We start from the raw sequence: 26,877 nt of genomic DNA on the forward strand, positions 1-26,877 counted from the left end.
AGAAACTAAAAGACCCTAAAAGTGTGAAGGGGGTAGAAAGTGTATTAGGAATGACGGGCTATAACAGGAAGTTCATTGAAAATTATGGTGAAATTACTCAACCATTGACTAAACTGTTAAAGCTGAATACACCCTGGAAATAGGAAAAAGAGCAGTCTGAGGCAGTGGCTAAATTAAAGGAATGTCTTGTAAAGGCACCATGTTTAGCATACCCCATAAAGGATAGGGATTTCTTTATAGAAATAGGCTTTTCTGAACATTGTATGTCAGCAGTGTTATCACAAAAACATGATTTGAATCACAAAACCATTGCCTATGCAACTAAGGTGTTTTCACAAGTTAAAGTTAAATTGAATGAATGTGAAAAGGCCCTTTTGACCACTGTGTGGGCGCTACAACATTTCCGCCCCCATTGATCAGGGACGAAAGGTGATTATTGAGACGAATCATCAACCTTTGCAGTTTTTAGAGAGTATAAGAATTAGGTCAGGTAAACTAGCACAGTCCAGAATCACTTCATGGACGCTGGCATTGCAGGGTTTTCCTGTAGAAGTGAGATACGGCCAAAATAAAAAGAGCCCAGTTGCTCAGGGTTTGGCAGATCTACATGACTGTGCAGCTGAACATGTATCAAACGAAGTAGAAGTGGAATCTAGTTTACAGGAATTTGGGCAATCACCACACAAATCTTTTGATGAAAAGATATGCAAGGATTTACCAACTGTATATGTTGACGGTTGTGCTTTTCACATTGAAAATGACAGTAATAAACAATTAGTGTCAGGGATAGGAAATGTCTGGTTGAAATGTGAAGGCATCCCCAGTATAGGGATGAGGATTGGAGCTAGGAGCAGTCAAGTAACGGAATTGGCAGCCATTTATAAAGCACTTGCAACTGCAGTTGACAATAAATTTAGTGAAATTGTCCTGCTGGTGACTGATTCTGATTATGCACGAAATAGTTTCATGGAATATTTGCCTGGCTGGAAAGCAAGAGGCATGGTTACATACAATAAAAAGCAACTTAAGCATGGAAAAATGATACAAGTCATAGACAAATCGGTGTCAGAGAATAATTTGACAATATACTGGAGGAAAATGTGTGGGCATTTAAAAACTCCAGGAGAGGTTAAGGAGGGGAATGATAAGGCAGATCACCTGGCTAAAATTGGGACTGTGATGGGAGAATTGCTACCTATTGAACATTTACTTGGTGAAATACAAATTGATGCAGTAACACACTCTAAAGCACCAAAAGAGGTGGATCAACCAGTAGTACAATGGCGTTACGATGCACCAGATCAAGATCTGATTAAAGCACAAAAGGATGATCCAATTTTGGGAATATATTATAATCATTTAATAGACCCTGAACAAAACCCTTTAACAGAAAATGATTGCGTGGGAAAAGAAGAGTTGAGTGTGTTATTAAAGAATAAGAAACAAATTAGACTACGGGATGGGCATATGATTAGAGAATCCATAAAGGGACAAATACAGTGGGTGGTGCCCCTTTCGTTCAGGGGTCTAATGCTACACCATGCACATGATGTAATAACTGCAGGCCATAGAGGTTCACAAAAAACATTGGAGATACTGAAAGATTATGCTTACTGGCCACATATGTCCCACAATGTGGAATTATATACTAGAGAATGTCTAGTATGTGCCCAATTTAAACCTGCTTCACCCATGCATAGAGCTCCATTAATGAAAAGAGGCTTAACTCTTCCATGGTCAGATTTGCAAATAGACTATGTAGGGCCTGTAAAGAGGTCGAGTAGGGGGAACCGATATATTTTGAGTGTGGTATGTTTAATGTCAAAATGGATAGTGTGTATTCCTGCACCAGATTGTAGTGCGCAAACAGCAGCTACATTACTGGTGAATCATGTCTTTTCAAGGTTTGGGTTACCACAAAGAATAGAATCGGACAGAAGAAGTCATTTCACAAGGGCTCTAATGAGTAAGGTATGGCAAATACTGGGAGTGAAAAGAAAATTACACATTGCATATCGAGCTGCTTCTTCTCGGGGAGTTGAACGCTGTAATAGGTCTGTTGTGGATATATTAAAGAGGTTTGTAGCAGAAGCAGGTTCCAGTTGGGATTTACGTTTACCTTTGGTTTTGATGGCAATCAGATCAACTCCTGCCAAAGCAACAGGTATTAGCCCCCATGAGGTTTTGACAAGTAGGAAGATGGTGTTGCCGCTACACCTACTATACAGAACACATGAGCAGACACTTGTGAGCGCATCTACAGTTCATGAATACATGGATGAGCTGAGGAAGCATTTACAACATGCATTTGCTTTTGTGCAGTGAAATCTAGAAAGGGCTGCTGACAGTGCAAAGTCATATTATGATAAAAAGACATCGGTGAAAGAGTATTGTGTGGGGGATCAGGTGTATAAATTTCATTTTGGACGAAGTAAACAGAAAAATTCTAAATTTCTGGCATTCTGGCAGGGACCATTTCGAATTATAGATAAGATTTCTCCCATGGTGTACAAAATTATGAAAACTGAAGGTGAAACAGTAACAGAACAGTTTGTTCATGTAAATCAAATTAAACCATGTCACCCCAAACATGAGGTAAGGAGGTTGGAGCGTGTAGAAACAGATAAAGCCCCTTAAATACATGAAGGAGGATACATGAGTCTATTCATAGAATAATAACAGAAAGATAAAAATAGAAGTAATTGTTGCAATAGAATAGATGTGGACAAAAAGACTTTATGTGATGTTCATCATAATCATATGTTGTGTATATTTGTTTTCTCTCTAACATGTGTTTAATTTCAGAAGGCGAAATAAAGAGGACAAATGGATATATATATATTTTTTATTTTTTGGCAAAAGGATGAAGTTAGTATTGTGCTATGTACTTAATTTGTTTATTTTCTATTTGATTTAGAATATTAACATACATTTAGTCAGAGGTCACGGGACCGGAGAACACAGGAGATGATGAAGACCTGGAGTCCCCTGGATGAAGATCAAATGATGCCTGCCTCCGGGTGGAGGTGAAGACAAAGTAACCGGGATGCCGAAAGAGATGACTCCTATGGAAAAAGCCTCCCAGGGCTTTTTCAAACTAAGAGCTAAATCAAACATTGGAGATGTGTACAAATAAAAAGGGAAAACCTGAAATTCCAAAGGAACAAAGGGACAGATTAAAGAAAAATGACTTATGTATGGGGAATACCAGTAAACAGGGAGTAAGTGGGGATGCTATAACTCCTTCCCTGGGCAATCAGAGCAATAACCTAATACAGGCAGAAACAAGAAATACTCAAAAGGAGGGTACAGGTCAATCACCTGAAGAATTCTTTGAGCCACATATTTTTGAAGAAGGTAAAAGGACTGGGACCATATTAAATAACCACAAACGCATAGAGTTAGACAATGACAAATTGCCAAGTGATGTTGTTACACATGTTCAGTTGGAGGATTGTAATGTGACCTCTGATGATACCTGGTTGGATGGCCGAACAGTGGCCACACTCCAAAAAACCTCTCAACATGGAGAAATTAATAAAGTCTCTCACACAGAAATGGGCAAAAAGGAGCGAAACATCTCTTTCCATTTACCAATGTGCTTAGCCAAAAGTGAAAAGGCCTGAGAAAGGTGAGCCCTGAAATCAGTAAGAATGTGCACTTCTTATGTGTGTTAGAGGAAGTTGAAGACAGGTATTATGCTCCCATCACTGTAGAAGAAAAATGCAATACATTTGCAATGATTGACACTGGCGCACAGGCTACAATTATGTCTAAATTATTGGTAAAGAGCATCAATGAAGGGAGATCCCCACAGAATCAGATCACAGTGAAGGAAAATCAAGGTCCAGTGCATAATCTTAATGGGGAGGAGGTGCCCATCATAGATGTCACCGAGGTTGACATAAAGATAGGAAAGCACAGAATGAAACAAGAGGAATTGATCACGTCTATTTGTGAAATTCCATTTCTGATTGGAACAGATTGCCTGAGAAGATTGTCTCCCCTCATAGATGGGGTGAATGGAGTACTGTGGTCCTTAACCAAAAAACCATTGAGACCTAAGAAACTAAAATCACAAAACAGCAATATAAATGAATGTCACACCGTTGCCAAAACAAATGATGCAGTGGAGGTACATCTCCAGAATAGCTGCATACCTAGCGTCACTGTTATCTTAATGTGAAGATGAAATGCAGAGAGAATATGAGAAGCAATCTGTACAAATGTACTTGGACCCAAGGATAAAATGGCAAACTGCCATAGATGAGCACACATTATGTTTTTATTTAAAAGAGAAAACATGCAAACATGTTCACCATACGGATCACCATATGGAGCATTCATATTATCAGTGTGTTTATGCCCAGACTGCCAAATTGCTGTGAATGTAAGCATTTGCACGTACCTTGGCTAGCCTGTAGTTATGGTCATCTTGAGCTTCAGGACAAGGCAATACAAGCTGCTCCTGCTTGGTGTTGCTGTGCTCCGGCCAGAATGGCCATCCGGCTCCCAGTCCTGTGCCACAGGATGTGGAAACCTGGCATAGAAGGAAATGGCAATGCGTGCTCAGTGGTCAGGGTGCACAAATACACAAAAATACAATTGCAACATGCGCCTAATGAAGAAATTAGGCAAAGCACCATGCAGGAAAAGCTACAGCAACACTTGACTTAAAGCGCCACACAGTTGTGTTGGGAAGGGGACAGCAGAAATGCATGCACTAGGCCTAAAATCACAAGTCAAGAGAAATCTCCAGCCATGCCCGAGCTCCACTGAGGACAGCCCACACCCCCAATCACCACAACGCCTCTTCATTGTTCTAATAGTGTTGCAAAGATGTTCGGGAGGAATGTGTTCTACAAGGCTGTGATCACAGACCGGCACCTGGTGTGCATGTTATCTCACACTGGCTAAAGCATGACCCGGCCCTTCCTCAGGCGACCACAAATTACAGCCCACATAACTGACTAAACCTTACGATCCCTGAATTCCATGGCACCAGGTGCCCGTTGACCACCAACCCCAAAGTAACAAGTCCTGAAATGTTCCAAGAGGACGGACAGGGCACATCATTGAGCGACAATTGTGTGATTTATGTTGTGAGGTGCTGGGAGGGATACATTATAGGTCAAAACGAGGGTGGAGAGCTTGGAGACGGATGGGAGTGAGTGAAATGTGTGTGTGTGAATGTTAGAGTGCCCCAGAACCTCCTTTGTGCTCGTCTTAAGACCTGCCAAGTGCACAGTATGAGTGATAAAATAGTTGTATGGTAGGAGTATAATTAATATGTTTTCTGACCTTCGATGTGAGAAGATGCTCACCGTAGCACCCACGTGATGGAAGACGGATGGTCTGGGCTGAGCTGGAACCAAGAGCCTGCCATCCCTCATGGGGTCGGGAGATTCTGTATAGGCACACACCAACCGCCGTGCAGTATTTTACCCTACTTAAGTGTGTTATATAGGTGTGTTGCTTTATAAGATTCTGCTTGTACTACTTTTCAGTAGAACGTTCTTAGCAGCAGAGTTCTTTGCTTTTGCTCTCATCTGCGTGTGAGATTAAAACGTATTATCCTTACAAGATCGACTTGGGCATTTCTTCCCTAGTATTCTCTCTGGTGTGAGCGTTCAGGGGCGTGGATTCAATTGATGGCCCTCAACGTGATCCCAGTGCCCTGGTACCTGCAGAGGCTTCCAGGCCGCTTCTCCAGAAGGAGCTGTATCCACCTACAGAGACAGGTCCCGAAAAAACATGTTTTCCGAGTGGTTTAGCAGGAGCCATTTTAAGAGAAGTCCTCTCTGTTCTTTGAAGTGGGGCGTGGCTCTGAGGAGAGTGCAGGCCAGTGTTGGAACCCTGTTGAGGAGTTTGGGTGAGCCACACGTGAGTAGACTCTTGTAAGAGATAACAAATAGTGGACAGATGCATGGGGAAGTGTGAAAGGCCTGAGTACATGGAGAGCGAGGTCGTCGATGTGACATGGGTGAGGTCAGAGTTATTTGTTATTAAAATATGTACTATGAAGAGTGTGTTAGGTAAGGCAAAGGTAAGGCAGGGAGCCCCTCCTCGGAAGCGGAGGGAAGGTGGAACCACAAGACATTATATTATTTAGAGGAGGAATACAGAAATAAAACCAGTGGTCTCATAATAGGCCTGGAAGTAGTGTTCATCCTGTTAGCTTATTTTATTGTATTTGTGTTGTATTGAATAAAGAGTAGGCCCTAGAAGGGGCGGTAAGTGTGTGCATTACGGTGTGGTATGGTATGGTATTGGATGGTTTTGTGGAGTGGTGTATGTGTGTAAGGAAGGGGGATAGAAAAAGGTTGAAGCTGAGTTTCTTTGTTTTTGTTGTTATAAGCAAGCAGCAGCATGTGTGGTGCCTTAGTACGTCTTTGCAGGGTCAGTAAGAGATAGATACCACTAGCATGGGGAGCTGGAACAGCAATAGAACATATGTATAAAGCCTGCCACTGTATCATGACAGGGTGGAAAAATATAAGCAGTGGATTGCAGAGACATGGGGTTTGCGGGGATGCCCTACCCATGGCCCGGGTAGGGCTCACACAACAACAGCATCATAATCATCATCTTGGAACACATGTCCACATTTTTATTAGCAACATATAAGGGAAAGCAGCTACAGAATAGAAAATAAAATGTAGATCTCTGGCGTATGTTTGAAGACGCAGAAGATCAAGGGAACGGATTAGAGGCGGAGAGACAAAGATGGAAAGTGCAAGAGGGGAGAAGGAGAGGGTGTGGCACCATTGATGTGTGGGGGATTATATCCCTTGACAGCATATCCCGGAGAAGGGTGCACCAATCCAAGCTATGTACCCGTTGCAATAGGGAACCCTTCTGCTGTGGTAGGGTCCTCTGCAGCACCAGCAACAATGCTGGCTACCGATCCCCACCTCTGTATATTCACCCGCCTGAAGTACTGGCATCAGTGGGTTACAGGTCAAGGGAGTTTGAGGACAGACTGACAGGATTGCTAACAGAACTAAGAAGGAAATAGGGTCTTGAGAAAGGAAGAAGCCTGGGTGGGTGGGTAATCTTGGGAGAGGAAAATACAGTGTTGGGAGAGAATGTGGAGGAAGAGGACGATGATACATTTGCGGAGGGTCAGAGCAAAGGAGAAGGAACGGGTGAAGGGGCAGGTGAGAAAAACCCTCAATGTCTGTGAGCTGGGGACAGGTTGAGGAACACGGCCGGCCGGATGGCGTTGGTAAAGAGGAGAAGAGAAGTTGTGAAGAAGGGTGTGGGAAGTAGGGAAAAGATGCAGATGACCCTCATACATAAGGGGGCAGGGAGAACACAGTATGTGCCCTGGCCCCAAATGGATACGAATAATGTAATTAAGGCCCTCCAACAGCTTACAGCAGTGGCGAGCAAGTGGATATATGAATTAGAAAAAGCAAGCAGCAGGGATGCCACTGGCAATAGGGAATTTTAATAGCTTGATGGTTGCTATAATTGGGGACCAGGCTGGGGATATGTGGGTTACGGCCAGATACCCAGGAGTAACCCTGGGGAAGATGCACATGATGGAGCAGCGTTCAATGGAGTAAGAGCACAGGTATGGGATGCACTACGGAGGGCCATCCCAGATACCCAATGTACAGTCCCTGATGCAGAATAATATGGGTGATGATGAGGACCCAGATAGATTTATTCTTAAAATGCAAGACATGTGTAGAGCTGAAACGGGAAGGCCGTGGGATCAGTCAATGCCACGTTTCCATTTTATTGTAAAGAGGGGCTTGTCAAAGGAAGTGCAGAAGGCCTTGGATATGATAGTGGGTATTGAAGCGATTTGACAGCGGGATTGGCTACAACAGAGTTTAAAATACTCTCATAAGTACTTTTTGAAGCATGGTCTTAAACCAAATCTTCTTAAAACAAAGGAAAGTCAAACTTTTAATGGATCCTGGATAACTCATTAATTGGGGTGGTGGATAAATACAGGTATTTGGGTTTGGCCTTTCCTCACGAGGGGGGCTGCAGATGTGGTGGCAAAGCAAGCAACCATGGGTTAAAAGTGCTTTCTCGGTTTTATCATCAATTTGGGAAAACTCCTGGATAAGTGTCTCCAGGTGATGGAGTCCAAAATTAACATGGCTATCCTCTATGGTTTGGGGGCATCTCCCTGTGGATGCTTGGAAAGCCTCCAAAACTCAGGGCTTTGGAGGGTCACAGGTTCCCCCTCAACTAGTTCCCCGGGTGATGGGTTGCAACATGAATTGGGGCTTATCAGTAGAACCATCCAGGTCCAGAAAAATGCTTTTGAAATGTTTCCTGAATACCCATCTTGGCACCCCTACAAATCCAAACATCTCTATTGCACTAGGAGTATACCTGTGTTTTGCCAGCAAAGATTATAAGAGGTGATATAACAGCGGGATAACTCTAATGAAACAATGAGGTTTGAGGGATGCAATAGCCCTTGCTGATCTATCGCATAATCAGTGCGAGGTTATGCTTAAAAAAAAGGGAGCCGATTTGGAATCCGGCGCATTACAGGATAGAACCACAAAACTGCCCTTATTGCAACATTATCTCCAGATGTGCAGTTAAGTTTAAACCCTCCTCAATCTTCTTTCACAAGCTCTGAAAGTCTTCCATGAGAGCCGGTGCAGTATGAGAAGCAACCATGAGTGTCTGTCTTCTGATTCGAGGAAACAACTTTCCTGAAGTGAGAAAGATCAGCCACCAACCACCTTAGCTAGTGGACTCCCCAGCATTTCTGAGGACAAGGAAGACCTTGAGACCAGGAGGGCTCCATTTAAGGTACATACTATCTAAGGAATGCAGCCTTGCTTAAGGATACGAGGAAGGTGCTGTTTATGCTACCTTAATCTTGGAGAAGAAGAAACATCACAGTAGGCCTGTCCTATACACCATGGAGCGCCTTTGATATGGATATTCTTTTTCTAATGTATATGCAGTTTTTCCTTCGTAACAGCAAATATTTATGCATTCAGCTAAACGCATGTTAGACACAAATAAGATGACATTTATGATAATGGCCTTGTTGTGCATGTCCCTAATCATGGTAGAACTGCAATTGTGTCTGCTGTAATACACAAGCATTGTACCTACGGCCAGTGCTGTATCTGGATGTCTAAAGCAGGCATTGGGTCAGAGATCCACGACTAGAGGAGATTTCCTGGGGACCCTTAGAGACACTGCATTCCAGTAAAAAACCTAAGAAAGCCGAGGCTGGTTATGAAGGGGTCAGATACATTAAGTGGCCCCCTGACCAACCAGGTTCTTGAAAATTCCAGGTGACATCAAAAAATTACTGGCATGTGTAGTATTGATCATATGCACAAAATATATACTTTGTGGTAGTTTTAGTGAGGCAAATGTGAGGCAGGAGTTATATCATCAGAAACTAGATATGGAGGAATACTTTCCACGACGTCACTTGCTGTGTGACATGTAGTACTGATGTCTTCAAGGATGGACACAAAGTTCATCAAATCTTCTATATCTCTGTTACTTATGGACATATTTTAATTAATTCTCAAAGGAAACTATTTTCAACCCCAAGGCACGACTCGGAATATAAGGCAGACATTTAGCCGTAGGGTATTCCGCAACGGCCATAAAAAGCCTGGTGGACCAGGCAAAGGGCCTTAAACTGAACACGTGTGGCAACCGGCAGCCAACTGAGTTTACGGATAAATGTGACAGCCGCGTGGCAAAGTTCTGAAGATTTTGCAAACGATCCAGTACATAGGCGCACTGGAATATAGGAAATGACCCATTGCAGGAGCCTGAGCTGGAAGTGGCCGTGCCAACCTGTGCCTCCATGGACAAAGATGAGGTAAGTTTAAACCCCAGGTCCTTTACCATGGAAACTGGCTGAGGAAAGCGGACCAGAGAAGACAGCCAGTTACTTACATGTACAGTCAACATATTAAACTTCCACACACCAAGTGACTGTTAGCATGCACCACACTTAGAATTCTGAACCCTAGCTTGCGTCGCATCCAGATGGAAGTGTGACTGTTAGCATGTGCCACACTCGTATGGAATTCTGAAGTTTAGCTTGTGCCGCACCTAGATAGAAATGTTATTCTTAACATGCACCACACTTAGAATTTTAAACTTTGGCTCGCGTTGCATTTGGATAGAAATGTAAATGTCAGCATGTACTGCACCTAGATGGAATCCCATAATTGCAAGGACAGCAATGCCAACTAACCAACCAACTAACAATTCCATCCCTCTGCATACACCTCTCAAACTCTAACCAAACACAACCACAAGCCGAAAACGCAGCAATCCGCACAAACTTCACAACAATGCAACAACAAAACAAACCACACAGACTTGCACAACAGCACACGACGACTACGGACCGTAAAACACCCCAAGCCCAGCCAATGGACCAACCGGGCTGAGGCTGCCAACAGCACATCACTGCTCTCTTGCACTTTTCCAGCTTATTCCCACTAACCCACCCCACCCCCCTTTTTCAGAGCCGCCAGAGCGCCAGGGGACCATTTCAGTGGTGATAGTTGGCGGTACAAATGTCCTTTAACATTAACCAAGTGCCACTGCTTTATCTTTTTTTTAGAAAAAGGTTAGACACACTGCTGCTGTAAATGCACATATGCACTTTTCCTTTTTCAGTCCATATAAAACATCATACTTTCCAAGCTTTCTCATTGCATCTCTTACAGTGCCACCATTCCCACCTGCTCACACGTGTGTATACTGGCAAAGTATCTATGTAGAACACTTCACCTTACATATAAAGAACTGTTCTTTCCCAACCACTACTACTAGACACCAAACACTGCTCCAACTACAATCTGCCATTGCATTATCACTAGGCCAGTTTACCTATTCTTTAAAAACACATTACAAACAAGTTGCACCACAAACAGAGCATTTCTCTTATTTATTTTTTATTGTATTGTGCATCTTAGCCAAAACAAATTTCGACTTTTTAAATAGAATACAAATAGCATAAAACCATGTAATATTAAATTATATAATTGAAGCCAAATGAAGAAATTAAATGACTACATAGAACTTGCTCAACTGCATAAAAAAGAGAGAGAAAAATAAAACAAAACAATTTTGATAAAAAGTATAAAAGTTTCCATACTCTCGACAGATAAACATCAGAATATATGCCAAAGAATATAGAAGAAACTAAAGAAGATAAAAATACAAGGATATGTACTCCTCGTGCAAGTACCAAGCATTAACTTTCAACACCAATTTAAATAAGAACATGTTCAACCAGTTTTAAATCACTGAGAGGTTTTACCACTTCCATTGTCAAGAAAACTTTAACTGAGATAATTCTCTCCCACAGGTCATCAGAGTCCAGCCATTTCTCCCTACCGAAGAACCTCTGCAGTCTCCCCCATCTCAATTCCCTGATCCCAGGACATGTTTTGCTGTATGTTTAGGGTTCATCTCACAGTCCTGACATATGTCCGACGGGACACCTGTCTTATCCCGATTGTGTAGAATTTCCAAGGAGGGCAGGATGTTTAGTTTAAATTGAAGGAAATTCATCCTGGCCTCAGGGAATTTGTGTACATAGGTTGGTAGAGCTCTAGGTTTATCATAAGCTGAAAAATATGTGGATAGCTTTGCTGATGGTAATCTATCGATTGTCCTGAATCAATCTCTTCTCTTGGTAAATTCCTTAGATCTTAAAGGATTACAATTCAGGTATCTATGTCTGAGTCCGTGGTGCGAAGGGCCGCATTACGAGGTTGGAGGTAGCCTTGCCGGTTTTACCAGCAACGCTACCTCCAAACTCGCATCCGAGTCCGGAACCTGTGAATGGGCAATTACTGGGCTATTCTGGCCCAGCCGGACCTGGTATTTGCCCTTTTGTGGGTGCCGGGCCCGGTACATCCCCATTTGAGCCCCCATAGGGGTCTTTGGGAATGGAGAAGATGGCAACACCTGTACCGTTAATAACAGTAAAGTTGCTCCCATCATGTTCTGCTCGCGGGTGCCGGTACGGCCTCCATGTCAGACTTGGTGGCTGCAAAGGGCCCCGCAAGCAGAACCCCTATTATGGCAGTACGGTAGCAACGGTGCCGGTAGCGATACCAGGGCCGTTGTTGCCTTACCGTCATACTCGTAATGAGGCCCATTGCCTCCCTTAAGCATTTGGATTTGAACATCCTTGTAAAGAGAGTCAATTTGATCAACGTCCCTCAATCTATATGAAGTAACCCATCTTAATTCCATTGATAAAAGAAGGGAAGACAGACCCAGCTCATAACAGATAAAGGCCATACGAACTGAGTTGGGAAGATTCAATACTCTCTTCCATATACTTGCTTCAGTACGTTCACAGTTTATTTCAAAGCTTTGGATGTTACACTCCAGTCGGAACAACAAGGTTGGTATAACCTTCCCGACATAGAATTTTATCAGTGGGATAAGTGAAAATGTACAATATTTTAAGTGGATCTTGATCATATGAGATCCTAACTTTATTGCTTCCAAATCGAAGGCGTTATTCAGATCCAATTTAGTTGGACAAGATACATGAGTTCGCCTACCAGAGGAACAGAGTAACCATCAATTTTCTGGGGAAATGGCTTTGTTTTTGTCAGTGGATGCTTAAAGATCAAAACTCTGGGTTTATCTGGGTTAATTTTCAAACCATTATACTTTGTATACTCTCCCAGGGCCGTCATGAGCATTTGAAGGCCGATTTGCGTATAATCCAGAACAATGATATTGTCCGCGTAAACTAACTACGATAACCTGGTCTCTCCGATCTTAGGGCTGGCCAGCAGCAGAGACAAAAAACAATGAAGCAAATCAGATAAGTAGAGATTAAATAGGAAGGGGGCCACCAAGCAGTCCTGGCCAACCCCTCTATCACCTGCGATAGTTCGCCAGCTGTAGATAACCTCACTCGTAGGGTGGAATTGTGGTGGGTGGTGGAGTTCTATAAGAACAGCCAAAAGGGACTCCGGGATCCCCCAGCTCTGCAGTTTCCACCACAGATGCTCTCTATTTACAGTATCAAAGTCCTGGGATAGGTGCACCCAGGCCCCAAAGAGAGGTTCCCCCCCCCTCTTAACTGCACTCCCCGAGTTCAAACAAGTGAGAATGAGGTTATTCAGTGTAGTAGATAAAATTCTGCAGAATCCAGTCTGAAACTTAGAGAGAATTCCCTTAGCTGTGGCCCAATCTTCAAGGTCTCTAAGGACCAGACCAGCAAATATTTTGCTATCAGCGTCCAGTAGATAAATCAGATGATAATTGGCCGCCGCTAGGCGATCACCATGCTTAAAGAACGGAATGTTCATGGAGCTTCTCCAAGAATTTGGAATAATAGCTGTTCTAATGACATTATAGAATAGTGCCTTTAACACCGTGGACCAAAGTTCAGGGTTTGACTTAAACATTGCATTGGAGAGTCCGTTCGGCCCTGCTGCACGTGACACTGATGATTTAATTATTAATAATCTGATCTCTTCCAGAGAGTAGGACAGGACCCAATTCCCAGGAAATATATTAATTGGAGCAATACTCTCTGGTGAGCCAAAGATATTAGTAAACTGCTCAACCCAGGAGTGCTCCTGTATAATCGTTTCTTGTCCTTGAATAGATCTTTTGTTAATCAATGACCAGAAATTAAGAGAATTTTTGAGACACACTGTTTTTAGCATGTTCGCTCCATCTCTCTTGTAATCTTAACGAATGCTGGGATCTTATCCAGTTCCTAAATGTATTATTTATTTGCCTGGCCTGTAGATAGTACTGAGATTCGGTCTTATTGGATTTTTTTAGGAGATAGATCTCCCTTCTTCTTTCTCTCTTATTTTCTAGGATCCTAATATCAAAACAATGGGTATGAGTTTTTTTTTTCTTTTTGGCAGAACAGACTTCTGGTGGATCTAAGTTCTATAACAATTTTACAAAATGATTCGGTTCAAGATAGAATAATAGCTCCTAATCATTCCAATCAGAGATCATTGTCTAGAGCACAACATTGAGGTTCTGTCTCCTCTATCAAATCTAACCACTACTAACTACTATCAGCTACATTAGATAGCAATATCAGTTTCATGTGGGTAGTTTTCTGATTTAGAGGAATATCGAAAGAAGCAATCAAATGGTGTGATCACTCAACTTTTCTTCTACAATCTTAAAGTGACTACACTTCTCAAATAGTCCCTGAGAGGCAAAGATGTAATCAGTGGTAGAGTGTGAGGAGCCCCTTCTCCAAGGATGGGCAGCCCCAGTATCCATCCCCATATTACCATTGAAGGCCAACAATTCCGATTCTTTCATAAATTCAAACCACACTCTACCATCCGACATCGTTTGCTTTCGCTGAGCCAGATGTAACATATTATCCACTAAACAGTTTGAGTCAAAATCTCCAATTATTAATATATCATCTGTTGGATATTGTGTCGTAAATACAGTCAAATAGTGCCACAATTTCTGCACAAAGGGAATAATTGGATCCGAGCAGGGCTCCAGTAAACATTTACCATTAACCAACCCCTGTCCCCTTTCATGTTCTTCAGCAAAGCTCTTATGATGATCCCCAAGATTTCATTAACAAGGACAGCTGACGTCCAAAAGATCTTATTTCTACAAAATAGAGTTAAGCCACCCATAGGGCGCCCAACCTCCTCCCTCATGGACAGTTGGTGGTAAAATGAAAAACCATCTATATTGAAAAGCTTGGAAAGCCATGTTTTTTGAAGAAAAATCAGATCATGAGAACCAAATATATACTGTTTCATTACATCATTGCTGAATGAACGAGAGCCCCTGGAATTCCATGACAGGGTTCTAATCATCAATGTAGTTAGAGATGCTGATCCCCAATACCCAATTTGAAAAAAATCTGAGAGACAATCTCTGGCACCATTTCCAGCACTGTTGTTGAAGAGTTAGTTTTTTTCATGTGTCTACAGTCAGAAAGATCCAAGCCAAATTTCGATTAGAGGAAATGTTTCCAATGGGCTTAATTGGCTGAGATTCTGAGATACTTAGACACCTACAAGACCACTCGGCACTAGTTCCAGTAAAGAAGACCACCCAAGCTTAGATTTAAGTGTAAGCTTGACGATGTTCATATTGGGAAGACAAGGAAAGCCAACAATCTTTTTGATTAGGCACATCAACATGCCCTCCCATTTCTACAGATGACAATTTTTTCTTATCTTGGGAGTTTCACCCTCTACCAAGAACTGATTGAGCTTGGCCATATCATCTCTCATCGCTTCCCATTTTGAGAGTATGAGGTCGAATTTCTGTGATTGAGTTATAGCTTGTTGACTCAATTCAATACGTGTTTTTTTGATAAAGTCATTTATAGCTGATTTTAGAGAAACCAAGGAGGAATCATACATTTCCCGGTCTTTCATCATTTCCAACAGGTGACCAGAATTTATTTGAGCTTCAGTCTTGGTGTCTTCACAGACCTTTACGAGTGAACCCAGGACAAAGCTGAGGGCTCCCATAGATGGAGGATTGAGGTGGCCATCCTGGTGGAGGTTTCCTTCTTTTCTTCCTCAAAAGCAGTCAGTTCTTTATCAGATCTTTTTTCCTGAAAGACTTTGGCTACTCTCGATACCTCCAAGAGAGCAGAGATGGCATTCAGCTCAAAAGATAAATCCATATTCGGCAGAATGTCTGAGTTAAGCAAATCTTCCTCAGGTAGATCTATTCTCCATTTGCCACAGGTCACAGCCTGTGATGGCGACTTAGCTGGCATATGACTCCCTTTAGTGTTTTTCTCACTAGCACAGTTCTTTATGTGGCCGAGATCCCGAGGGAAGTAGTTAAAAATTTTATTTTTTATGGAGGTGGCCGTCAAAATATGATCGCTGTTTAAAGGCAGATTATGGATAGAAGGAGGCCCTCCACTTCTCTTTGTACTGACAGAGAAAGTTGCGGGAGACCTGAGCATGATGGATTTTGGCCATCAACCGGGAAAATGCTTTGCTTCCCAAAAAAAGGCACAATAGTTTTACTCCGAGGCAGAGATTTAAAAATAGATCTGTTAACTCTTGGTATAATAGATGAACTGGAGCCACAATCCTCTAATTCGGGGGAACGGAGGTCTAAGCCAGCTGATGCACTTTTCAAATTATAGGTTTTCATTAGATCAAAGGTAGAGGTCTCACTTTCCCTCCCCCCCCGCTTTTTTTTCCTTGGCTCTCTTCTCTTTCCCTTCTTCTCTTCTTTTCCTTTTTACCCACCCCAAGGAGAAAAGAAACTTAACCAAACTGCACAGAGTTCACAGAAGAGTAGAGTAATGTGCTGCAACCACCCGATAACACAGAGCAGCCGGCTCGCAGTCCCCACCCCAGCAGAGGACTTTGCCTGGTTACTCGGCAAGAGAGCAATTTCACAGTGATTCCGCAACTAGCCCAACAACCATCGGTGGGTCAGAGGTAAGTTACTCGCAGTCTCCACCCGACTCATGAAGCTCTAATGGGCACTATTCTCAGGATATGCAAATCGAGCCGACTGTATGTGTATCACTGTGTCATCTCAGAACACAGACGGTGCAGAAGCTATCAGCTGCTATCACAGACGCTGCAGCGGCTATCAGCTAAAGCAAACATTAATGTCAAAATCCGTTCGAGAGGCAAAGTACCTTGAAGCAGACAGTCTGAGACAGAATTAAATACACGGGACAAAGCCCCTGATCGAGTGTTGCTAATGTCAATAATAAGTTAACACCTCATAAGGTACTCACGGAAAGCGAGATCCGAGCCAGGAAGCACAATCAAAATCTAAGCACGCACACCGTGTCTTCCTTGATTGAAAAGCCTTCACCTCTTCATCTTTTGCAGACGCCCAAGCCGCACTGCCCACCACAGTCTGCCATGGTCTGCAGCTACACTCTGTTGCCTCACTCTGTGGCCCGCTCCGCGACCGCAATCAATTTTTAAAGGTGTTAAATGGTAACAGGCTCCACCTTCCACAATAGTAGCAGTAGAAAGACTTGGGTTCCAGGACACAGTCTGCCAATGTCTGCAGCTACACTCTGTTGCCTCACTCTGTGGCCCGATCCGCGACCGCAATCAATTTTTAAAGGTGTTAAATGGTAACAGGCTCCACCTTCCACAATAGTAGCAGTAGAAAGACTTGGGTTCCAGGACACAGTCTGCCAATGTCTGCAGCTACACTCTGTTGCCTCACTCTGTGGCCCGATCCGCGACCGCAATCAATTTTTAAAGGTGTTAAATGGTAACAGGCTCCACCTTCCACAATAGTAGCAGTAGAAAGACTTGGGTTCCAGGACACAGTCTGCCAATGTCTGCAGCTACACTCTGCTGCCTCACTCTGTGGCCCGATCCGCGACCGCAATCAATTTTTAAAGGTGTTAAATGGTAACAGGCTCCACCTTCCACAATAGTAGCAGTAGAAAGACTTGGGTTCCAGGACACAGTCTGCCAATGTCTGCAGCTACACTCTGCTGCCTCACTTCCGCATTTCTCTTATAAAATCAAGAGCACAAAACTAACGAACATATGCATCTGTTTCACACACATTTTTGCATTGTTCCGCATAATATCACAAAGAGCACTAGTCATAGTCCAAATCTTCTAACATAGTTAACATTCTTTACTACCCTACCCATAACACAACTTTATTAACCCCCCCCCCCCCAACAACTCCTCCCAATGATTGGAATGTTCCTGTGCTTAATGATTGCAAGGCTCCTGCACCAGTTCTCAGTACTGCCTCCGAACCCACTGCTAGTACAATTGCCAGGCCAAAGGCCTACCTAATGATTGCAAAGCTCCTGTGCCTAATGATTGCAAGGCTCCTGCGCCAGTTCTCAGTACTGCCTGCGAGGCCACTGCTGGCGCAATTACCATGCCAAATGCCGAGCGTGGTGTAGGATCATTTGCCACGTCATCCGTTTTAAAGGACCCAAGCTACAGTCAGGGATAAAAAACCTCTCACCTCTCTCATGTCACCACGAGGTCCACAGGCGGGAAAAACTCCAGCGCCGAAGAAGAGGTCTCGAGGCAAACAAGGTGGCCCTGGGTCTCCAATCTGATGGCCCTCAAATACAGCGCGGGTAAGAGTTCATACTGCGCATGTGCAGAAAGGCCGACTGTCTGCAGGGAGCCTGGCAAGTAGCTATAGAAGCACAGTGCGCATGTGTACTGAAGGCGCGTTTCAAAAATGTGCTTGGCAAGTATCTGTTGAAGCACAGTGCGCATGTGCACTGAAGCAGTGTTTTAGAAGTGAGCCTGACCAGTAGATTTTTCTGGTCGTGTCTCTGCAGTGAGTGTGTTTAGGAGTCTGTAGGGTTACAGTGCGCATGTGCAGAGAAGCAGTTTACAGCAGGAAGCCTGGCTGAAGGTACACAATGCGCATTACCTTCTCGGAAGATGAGTGGATGCAGAAAATGAACCTGGCTAGTAGTATGTGGGTTACACCGCGCATGTGCAGATACGCTGTCTGCCGGAATCCGGCCTAGAAAGTAGCTGAAGACACTGCGCATGTGTAGATGATCAGTAAGGTTACAGTGCGCATGTCCAAGAAAGTAGTATCTCTATAGCGAGCCTGGCTATCAATCTAGGCTTACAGTGCGCATGTGCAGAGGATGGGATAGGATCCTGGCGCAGTGGGCCCGGAAGAAGGGACACAGAGCTAATTACTTTCTCCAAAGATCACGTGTGAATGTCGTCCAGTAGGAAGAGTGAATTCTGCTCTTTCCTATCACTCTCCAGAAGGCCACCGTGTTCACAGGGAGTGAGTGACCTGTGTGCATACAGATGTGAAGTGGTGCTGGAGCGCTGTGTTCACTCATGGTCCCCGGACTGTACACAGGGACTGAGTGACCCGCGTGCGCCCAGGTGTGAAGTGGTGCTGTGTACTGTATATACAGGGAGGGGTGCTGTGTTCACGCATGGTCCCCGGACTGTACACAGGGACTGAGTGACCCGCGTGCGCCCAGGTGTGAAGTGCTGCTGTGTACTGTATATACAGGGAGGGGTGCTGTTTTCACACATGGCCCCAGACTGTATACAGGGAGTGAGTGACCCGCGTGCGCCCAGGTGTGAAGTGCTGCCTTGTACTGCATATACAGGGAGGGGTGCCGTGTTCACGCATGGTCCCCGGACTGTACACCGGGAGTGAGTGACCCGTGTGCGCACAGGTGTGAAGTTCTGCTGTGTACTGCATATACAGGGAGGGGTGCCGTGTTCACGCATGGTCCCCGGACTGTACACAGGGACTGAGTGAACCGCGTGCGCCCAGGTGTGAAGTGCTGCCTTGTACTGCATATACAGGGAGGGGTGCCGTGTTCACGCATGGTCCCCGGACTGTACACAGGGACTGAGTGACCCGCGTGCGCCCAGGTGTGAAGTGCTGCCGTGTACTGGATATACAGGGAGGGGTGCTGTGTTCACGCATGGTCCCCGGACTGTACACAGGGACTGAGTGACCCGCGTGCGCCCAGGTGTGAAGTGCTGCCGTGTACTGCATATACAGGGAGGGGTGCTGTGTTCACGCATTGTCCCCGGACTGTACACAGGGACTGAGGGACCCGCGTGCGCCCAGGTGTGAAGTGCTGCCGTGTACTGCATATACAGGGAGGGGTGCTGTGTTCACGCATGGTCGCCGGACTGTACACAGGGAGTGAGTGACCCGCGTGCGCACAGGTGTGAAGTGCTGCCGTGTACGGCATATACAGGGAGGGGTGCTGTGTTCACGCATGGTCGCCGGACTGTACACAGGGACTGAGTGACCCGCGTGCGCCCAGGTGAGAAGTGCTGCCGTGTACTGCATATACAGGGAGGGGTGCTGTGTTCACGCAAGGTCCCCGGACTTTACACAGGGAGTGAGTGACCCGCGTGCGCACAGGTGTGAAGTGCTGCCGCGCACTTTATATACAGGGAGGGGTGCTGTGTTCACGCATGGTCCCCGGACTGTACACAGGGAGTGAGTGACCTGCGTGCGCACAGGTGTGAAGTGCTGCTGTGTACCTTATATACAGGGAGGGCTGCTGTGCACTGTATATACAGGGAGGGGTGCTGTGTTCACGCATGGTCCCCGGACTGTACACAGGGAGTGAGTGACCCGTGTGCACACAGATTTGAAGTGCTGCTGTACTGTATATACAGGGAGGGGTACCGTGTTCTTGTTTGTTCCCCGGCAGGGGCGGTGCTAGGCATGTGTGGCAGCACTTGGCTCTGTGCCTGCTAGGGCCCCGTGCTGAGGGTGCTGTTGACTTCCTCCCCATGCATGCTGCAGTGTGGGTCATGTTCTCCCCATGCATGCTGCAGTGTGGCTCATGTTCTGAGTGCCTAAACTTGCTGCCGTCCACTCTGAGCACACACCTAGATGCCATCCTCTCTGTGACCCACCAAGTGAGTGCAACTGCCTCCTCTGCTGCCTACACATCCAAACTGATAAATGCTTCCAGACCCTTTCTATCCACTGACAGCCACAGGCACTCATCTGGGCACGGCTAGATTACTGGAATGTCCTATTTGCTGGGACCTCCTTCCAAAACGTACGACAGCTCCAAATCTTTCAGAATAACGCTCTCTGAACAGCTCTCAACATTTCCAAATGGGAACGCATCTCTGCCGCTAGAAAAGCAGCTCACTGACTGCCAAGCCGGGAACAGGCAATTTTGAAAAGCATGCCCTTTACTCACAGATGCCTGTCCAACACGGTGCTCCCCCGCCACTCTCAGAAAATCAGCAACGCTCAGTCATCAAAGCCTACCATGACCGCCTCTGCAATCCAAAGACAGACGTGCAAAAGCCGGAGGTCCAAACTTCCCATCGATTGCAGCCAAACAAAGGAATTCACTTCCTCCCTTTCTGAGCGCAGAACCCTCTTACTAAGTATTTCCAGAAATACCTCAAAACCTGGTTGTTCGCCTAATTGCCTTCCCTACTAAAGACATGCTGCATTGTGTTCTGATTCAAACTGATCACCTGTCTGTTTATCTCTTATGCAAGTAACTGGTTTGTAACAGCACCTCAATGCCTACGAGTTTCTGCAAGATTTGTTAATGAAATAAAATAAATATACAATTAGACAATTATCCAAAAGTCAGAATTTAATTTGTGATATCCAAAAAGTAGTAAATAATGATGAACAAATATCATGCGCTCTATGTGTTTCGGGATCATAGTGCCTCATCAGGAGCAATACTTCTTAAATAAAGTGACAATGTATCTTCAAGCTTCTACCAAAAGGTCAAGGAGGAAAAAAATGCTTTACGTCCAAGGATCTTTTAGCAGAGTCAATATTTTATGTTTAAGTATGTTAATTTCGACTGTGATGTGGGATAAGTGCAATATAACGTCCCCTTGGTCATTACTTGCGACTCAATAAACTTGTCAATTCTTCCAAGGAAAGGTACTCTGAATGAGTTTCAACATAAGGAGAAGGATGTTGCTCCACCTTTTGTAAAATATGTGGAAGGTACAATGTACAAAATGTATACTTAAACTGGTAGGATAGAGTTGTCTGACTGACTAGAGGAATGCCTACCCTATAATAGAGGTAGCCACTTCACAAGTAGGTAGAAGGCAGTGGGGCCCCTCATGGGCATCTTATAACCGTGCTTATTCACCATAGATATTCTGAAAACATATATGCATACTGTAATCAGAAAATAATCTTAACAATATATAATCATGCATATAAAAACACATATTATCAATGCTACAGCAGTGAGACATACTCACATGGTGAAGGATTCAACTAATCATGGATGTAGAGGTCAATTAGAGGATCTGGATGTGGTCGATGTAAATTCAACTCAAATTAGTGAATGGCTGGATTCAGCTCAATTCACTCTGTAAATATGAGGTATATAGTGATCAGTATCATGGGTATAACCATAGGTATTGCCATTCCATCTATGTAATAAGTTCCAAATAAACAATACCAGGTTTTACCTTTGTCTTGTTCGGCTGTGAGGGCAAACCAGCACACTGTGGTCAAAATGGCTGCTTTAAGAACCGGCGTGTTTTGCCATCAATGTGGGCAGGAGAACATCACATCAGTGATGTTATGTAAACAACGGTCTACCACTACTTTTGTCAGAACAAACCATAAATGAATAGATTGTCTAATTGTATAGAAACATGCTTGAACCTTGACTGAGTTCTCCCAGACAGTTTTGGTGTACACAGGACTGGAATGTGCATTAATTGGGACACTAGTTGTTTCTTGTTCCATAGTAGCAGCTTTTAGTGCCAGAGCTGCGTGTTCTCCCCCGCATCCACAACATACTCTGTCAGAATTAACAACACACATTCAGCATATTTTGTAAAAACTCAATATTAAGTGTGTGTATCGCTAGATCTGGACTTTATCATGGATAGGCAGCCAGTGGGGAGCTGACAAACGAAATGCCCACTAAAATGCTATTAGTCACTCTTTGACAGAAGGGATGCAACAGGGTCATAAGAAGGTTGCTGGATACTTCTTCAGGCCTGAGAGAGGTGATGGCTTGATAGTGCCAGCAAAGGCAGCCTATAGCGTATGCATTGAAAGGCACACATTTAATTTCACAAATCAAATTAAAAGGATCATGTTGCAGTGTAATAAAACTGTCAACATGGAGCAGCTGCTTGCCCCCACACCCTCTCGAGGCTCATGGATAATTTCAATTGAAAATGGTGAAAGGCCCTGACACATCCCTGACAAACTGAAACAAATCTCTACCCATCAAAGTTAGTGATTAATTGGCATTTTCTCAGCCCTGTTAGTAGTAGGGCCTCAGAGAGGACTTGCCCTTCAGAAGGTCAATAATTCTGCTACACCAGTTGGAGCGTGGCAAATCCCTTCCTTGATCCTTGCGGCATACCTTTTGTGACTAAGGGTTTTGTCTCTGTGTAAGTGTCTGGCAACACATTTCTTTTACAATTCCTGCATCCGCCCATTGTTAGGAAAGATTTCCATGTCATGTGTAATTTTCTCTCCAGTTGTAAACCCCCCAACTTTTTGCTGCTGTTTAAACACCATAGTCTGACTTTGCCAGTGAAGTACAGCCTTCTGCTGCACTCCAATGGGCTTTTTGCTCACTTAGTTATGGGAAAACTGAAATGCCCTTAAAGACAATCAGTACTGGGAGACTTTGTTTCTTTTAATCCTTTAATACTTTTTCTGCAACATGTTACAAGTGCACAGAGTACCTTACAGTACAGTGTGCTTGGGTTCTTTAGTCATTTCACAGGGCCATAGACAATCTCAAATGGATTTTTTGAAGCAGTGCAGATGTTCTACGGATGTGTTTTACACGCCCCCATCCCACCTTCCCTAACCAAAGACGAGGACTGGTGTAACAAGATTCAGGATGCCATGCTCGACAAACTGAACACCCTACAAGACAAAATCATCAGTCACCAAAATGCACTGAAACAACAACTATCCAACCTACACCTGGATCCCGCCTGCGAAATCCCAGCCTTCTCATTCGAAGAGATGAAGGAACAGGATGTACTGGCAATCCTCATCTCTATCAAGCCATCAAACTGTAAGGGTGAATCCCGGCCCGCACAGCTCATTAAAGACAGTGCAGCCACCATGGCACCTTTTATCACAGCGTTTATTAACGCCTCCTTCAAAACCAACTGTGTCTCATCATGCCTCAAAGAAGCCTGGGTGCATCCACTGCCGAAAAAACCTACACTGGACCCTAAACTCCCGGGAAACTACAGACCTATTACAACGGTCCCTTTCCTGCTGAAGATTCTGGATAAGGCAGCCTACCTACAGGTCCACAAATACTTGGAGACTCATCACCTACTAGGCTTCCGTCCAAAACACAGAAAGGAAACAGCATTATTAGACTTAAAAAAAAAATATAGGCAAACCCGCCCTCCTGCTACTCCTCATCTTATCTGCGGCTTTTGACCTTGACCACCATGATACTCTTTCCCACCACCTCTCCACAGCCGCCATATTTTCGGCAGATACCACTGCCTGGATTTCATCCTTCCTCAAGGAAAGAGCAATGAAGGTCTTCTCAGACCAAACCAGTGCAAGGCCCGAACTAATGAAATGTGGAGTACCACAAGGATCTTGTATCTCGCCCACTCTTTGCAACCTTCATGAGATCGCTATTTAATTATCTGGACTCCCTAGGCATCACATATACTCATTATGCAGATGATACTCAGGTCCTCATACCCCTGACAGGAGACTATGAGGCTGACCAGAAATCCCTTGACTCCATCTGCGTCACTATTCAAACCTGGATGGGTGAAAATTGCTTGTGCCTCAACAGTGAAAAAACAGAACTCTTACTCATTTCATTGGCTCACCGGAAACACTCAAGAAACTGGATGCAAAATACAACTCCTTCTGCATCAACAACACCCTCAAATCCTTGTATCGCAGGCAGTGAAAACTCTGGAAGTCTACTTAGACTCGAACCTCACTATGGTCAGGCAGGTTAACGCCATATCTTCAGCATCGGCCTATCTCTCAAAACTAATCACAGCAGCCAGACCATTCCTGAAGCAACAAAACTGCCTCACCATCTCCAGAGCAATAATTGGGTCCCAACTGGACTATTTTAACGCACTGCTGCTAGGTACCTCTGCGAGAAACATCAGGAAACTCCAAACGGTACAAAACAATGCCCTCAGAGCCTCCACTGGCATCTCAAGAAGAGACCACATCTCGGCCACTAGAAAATCTGTTCACTGGCTCCCCGTCAAGGAGCGTATTATTTTTAAGACTCTGGCACTCACTCACAAATGTCTCCATGACGCAGCACCCCTCTACCTCGCTCAGAGATTCAACCCTCCACACACCGACAGACCCACAAGAACAGCCTACACTAACCATTTGGCCATCCCCAAAAGCATCAGGGCACGGGCAGGGGGTGCAAGTTTCCCAGTCAACGCGGCCACCAACTGAAAACTTCTACCCCCCTCACTCAGGAGCATCGAGTTTCACACAGCGTTCAGGAAAGCAATCAAAACACTCTTGTTTGTGTAGGCTCCTAAACACCTGCGGCCTTATATGTATAATATATGTAGAACTGTACTCCTTAAGACAGAGGGGCTCATTACACAGTAGGCGGTAAGGGTTTACCGGTACCAGTATTTTACCGGTACCAGTAAATCCTTACCGCCTTACTACGAGGTCCCTTTGCGGGTTGGGGAATTTAACGCCTGCTTTTTGCAGGCGTTAAAAACCAACCCGCAAAGGGACCAGTGGAGCTAATTGCGGTACCGTAATTAGCGCCTTCTCCATTCCCATAGAGCCCTATGGGGCAAAAATGGGAATGGGGAAGGGCAATGGTGGAAGGGGGAATTACCGCCCCGCCAACCTTGGAATGGGGCGGTAATTCCCCTTTCCACCAAGGCGGTGTCGGTATTTTACCGGCATGAACCATGGCGCTAATAGCGCCTTGGTTCACTGCCTTCCGTGTAATAAGGCTCAGAGGCTCTTCACACAACTAAGACATCCCTTGTATGTATCATATGAATATGACTGTATTCTCCAATGCACTTGCTCCCTGTAACCTTTGCAATGCCTCTTGTTCACGCAACTAAGACATCGGGCCTCATTACACGGTAGGTGCTAAACCATGGTGCTTTTAGCACCATGGTTCATGCCGGTAATTTACTGATTCCGCCATGGCGGAATGGGGAATTACCACCCCATTCCGAGGTTGGCAGGGCGGTAATTCCCCATGCCACCATGGCCCTTCCCCATTCCCATTTTTGCCCCATAGGGCATAATTGGAATGGGGAAGGCGCTAATTACCGTACCGCAAATTGCAGTACCGTAATTAACACCAAGGTCCCTTTGCGGGTCCCTACTTTAATGGCTGGTCTACACCAGCCGTTAAGGTTGGGTCCCGCAAAGGGACCTCGTAGTAAGGCGGTAAGGGTTAACGGTCACCAGTAGCATTACCAGTGACGTTAACCCTTACCGCCTTCTGTGTAATGAGGCCCATCTTCTTGAAACAGCAGCTCGATGTTGCAGGCGCTTTACAAATACAAAAAATAAATAAATAAATAAATAGGCGCGATAAGACAAGGAGGGGGAACAAGGGAGGACAAAATAACAATCTTACTAGGCCTTGTGTCATTCACATCGCGCAAGTGCGGGGAGGGGGAGAAGTGCCTGGGAAGGGGGAAGTGCAGTTAACTTACAAGTGCAGTGAGCGGGTGGCTCATAAGTGTAGACAGAAGGGACTGTAGAGTTGCAGATACAGACCCTTAATTGCTGGGGAGCCCTGAAGCAGTGCGAGGGCAACTGGACATGGAGGAGCCTGGGCCAGAGTTCAGGGGTGACCAGTGCACGGAACAGTCAGGTGCACCAGCAGGGGAGAGGAAGAGAAAGCGGAAGCGAAAAAGAAGGTCTGAAGTTGATTCCGGAACCGGATGTGGTTCCGCTCAAGTTTGAGAGAGGCAGGGAGGCTGTTCCAGAAGGAGGCCGCAGCCGAGGAGATAGATCTGCCCCCAACTCTCTGCTTAGAGAAGTTTCTGCCCCTCAGAGAGTTGGAGGTGGATGAGTGGAGAGCTCGAGAAGAAAGTTGTTTTGGAAGAAATATTTGGAAGTAGAGCAGTCCCAGACCCCAGAAAGCCTTTTGGACAATGCAGAGGGTATTGAAGTTGATCCTTGCAGCCACAGGGAGCAAGCAAAGAGATTTTAAAGCTGGAGAGATACAATCCCTGGGCTTGAGGCCAAGGGCAAGTCTCGCAGCCCTGTTCTGGATACTTTGTAATGGTCGACGACGAGAGGCAGGAAGATTTAGAAAGAGAGGACCAGAGCTCTGGAGACAGTGAGCATCTGGGGGAAAGTGAGAAAAGGAAGAATACATCTGAGGAGGTGCAGTTGATAGTTTAACTTCTCAGAGACATCAGAGATGTGAGGAGGGAGCAGAGAGTGGAG

The 26,877-nt window shown here is 44.8% G+C and overlaps 1 protein-coding gene across 2 annotated transcripts in view; it reads right to left on the reverse strand.

Moving 5' to 3' along the window:
• Positions 1–26,877, reverse strand: part of LOC138498535 (zinc finger protein 268-like) — a 78,079-nt gene that overhangs the window by 48,229 nt on the left and 2,973 nt on the right. The window contains exons 1-2 of one of the 2 annotated variants that reach the window (XM_069622315.1): positions 17,947–18,099; positions 4,409–4,540 (exon numbers count right to left, since the gene is read on the reverse strand). The gene's annotated coding sequence lies outside the window, so the exon portion shown is untranslated. Of the gene's footprint in view, positions 1–4,408; positions 4,541–17,946; positions 18,100–26,877 lie in introns of those variants that run through there. The other variant, XM_069622316.1, reaches the window with a different exon arrangement.

The sequence above is a fragment of the Ambystoma mexicanum genome, chromosome 5q (assembly GCF_040938575.1).
Source record: "Ambystoma mexicanum isolate Mex_15411 chromosome 5q, UKY_AmexF1_1, whole genome shotgun sequence".
In the NCBI taxonomy this organism is placed as follows: domain Eukaryota; kingdom Metazoa; phylum Chordata; class Amphibia; order Caudata; family Ambystomatidae; genus Ambystoma; species Ambystoma mexicanum.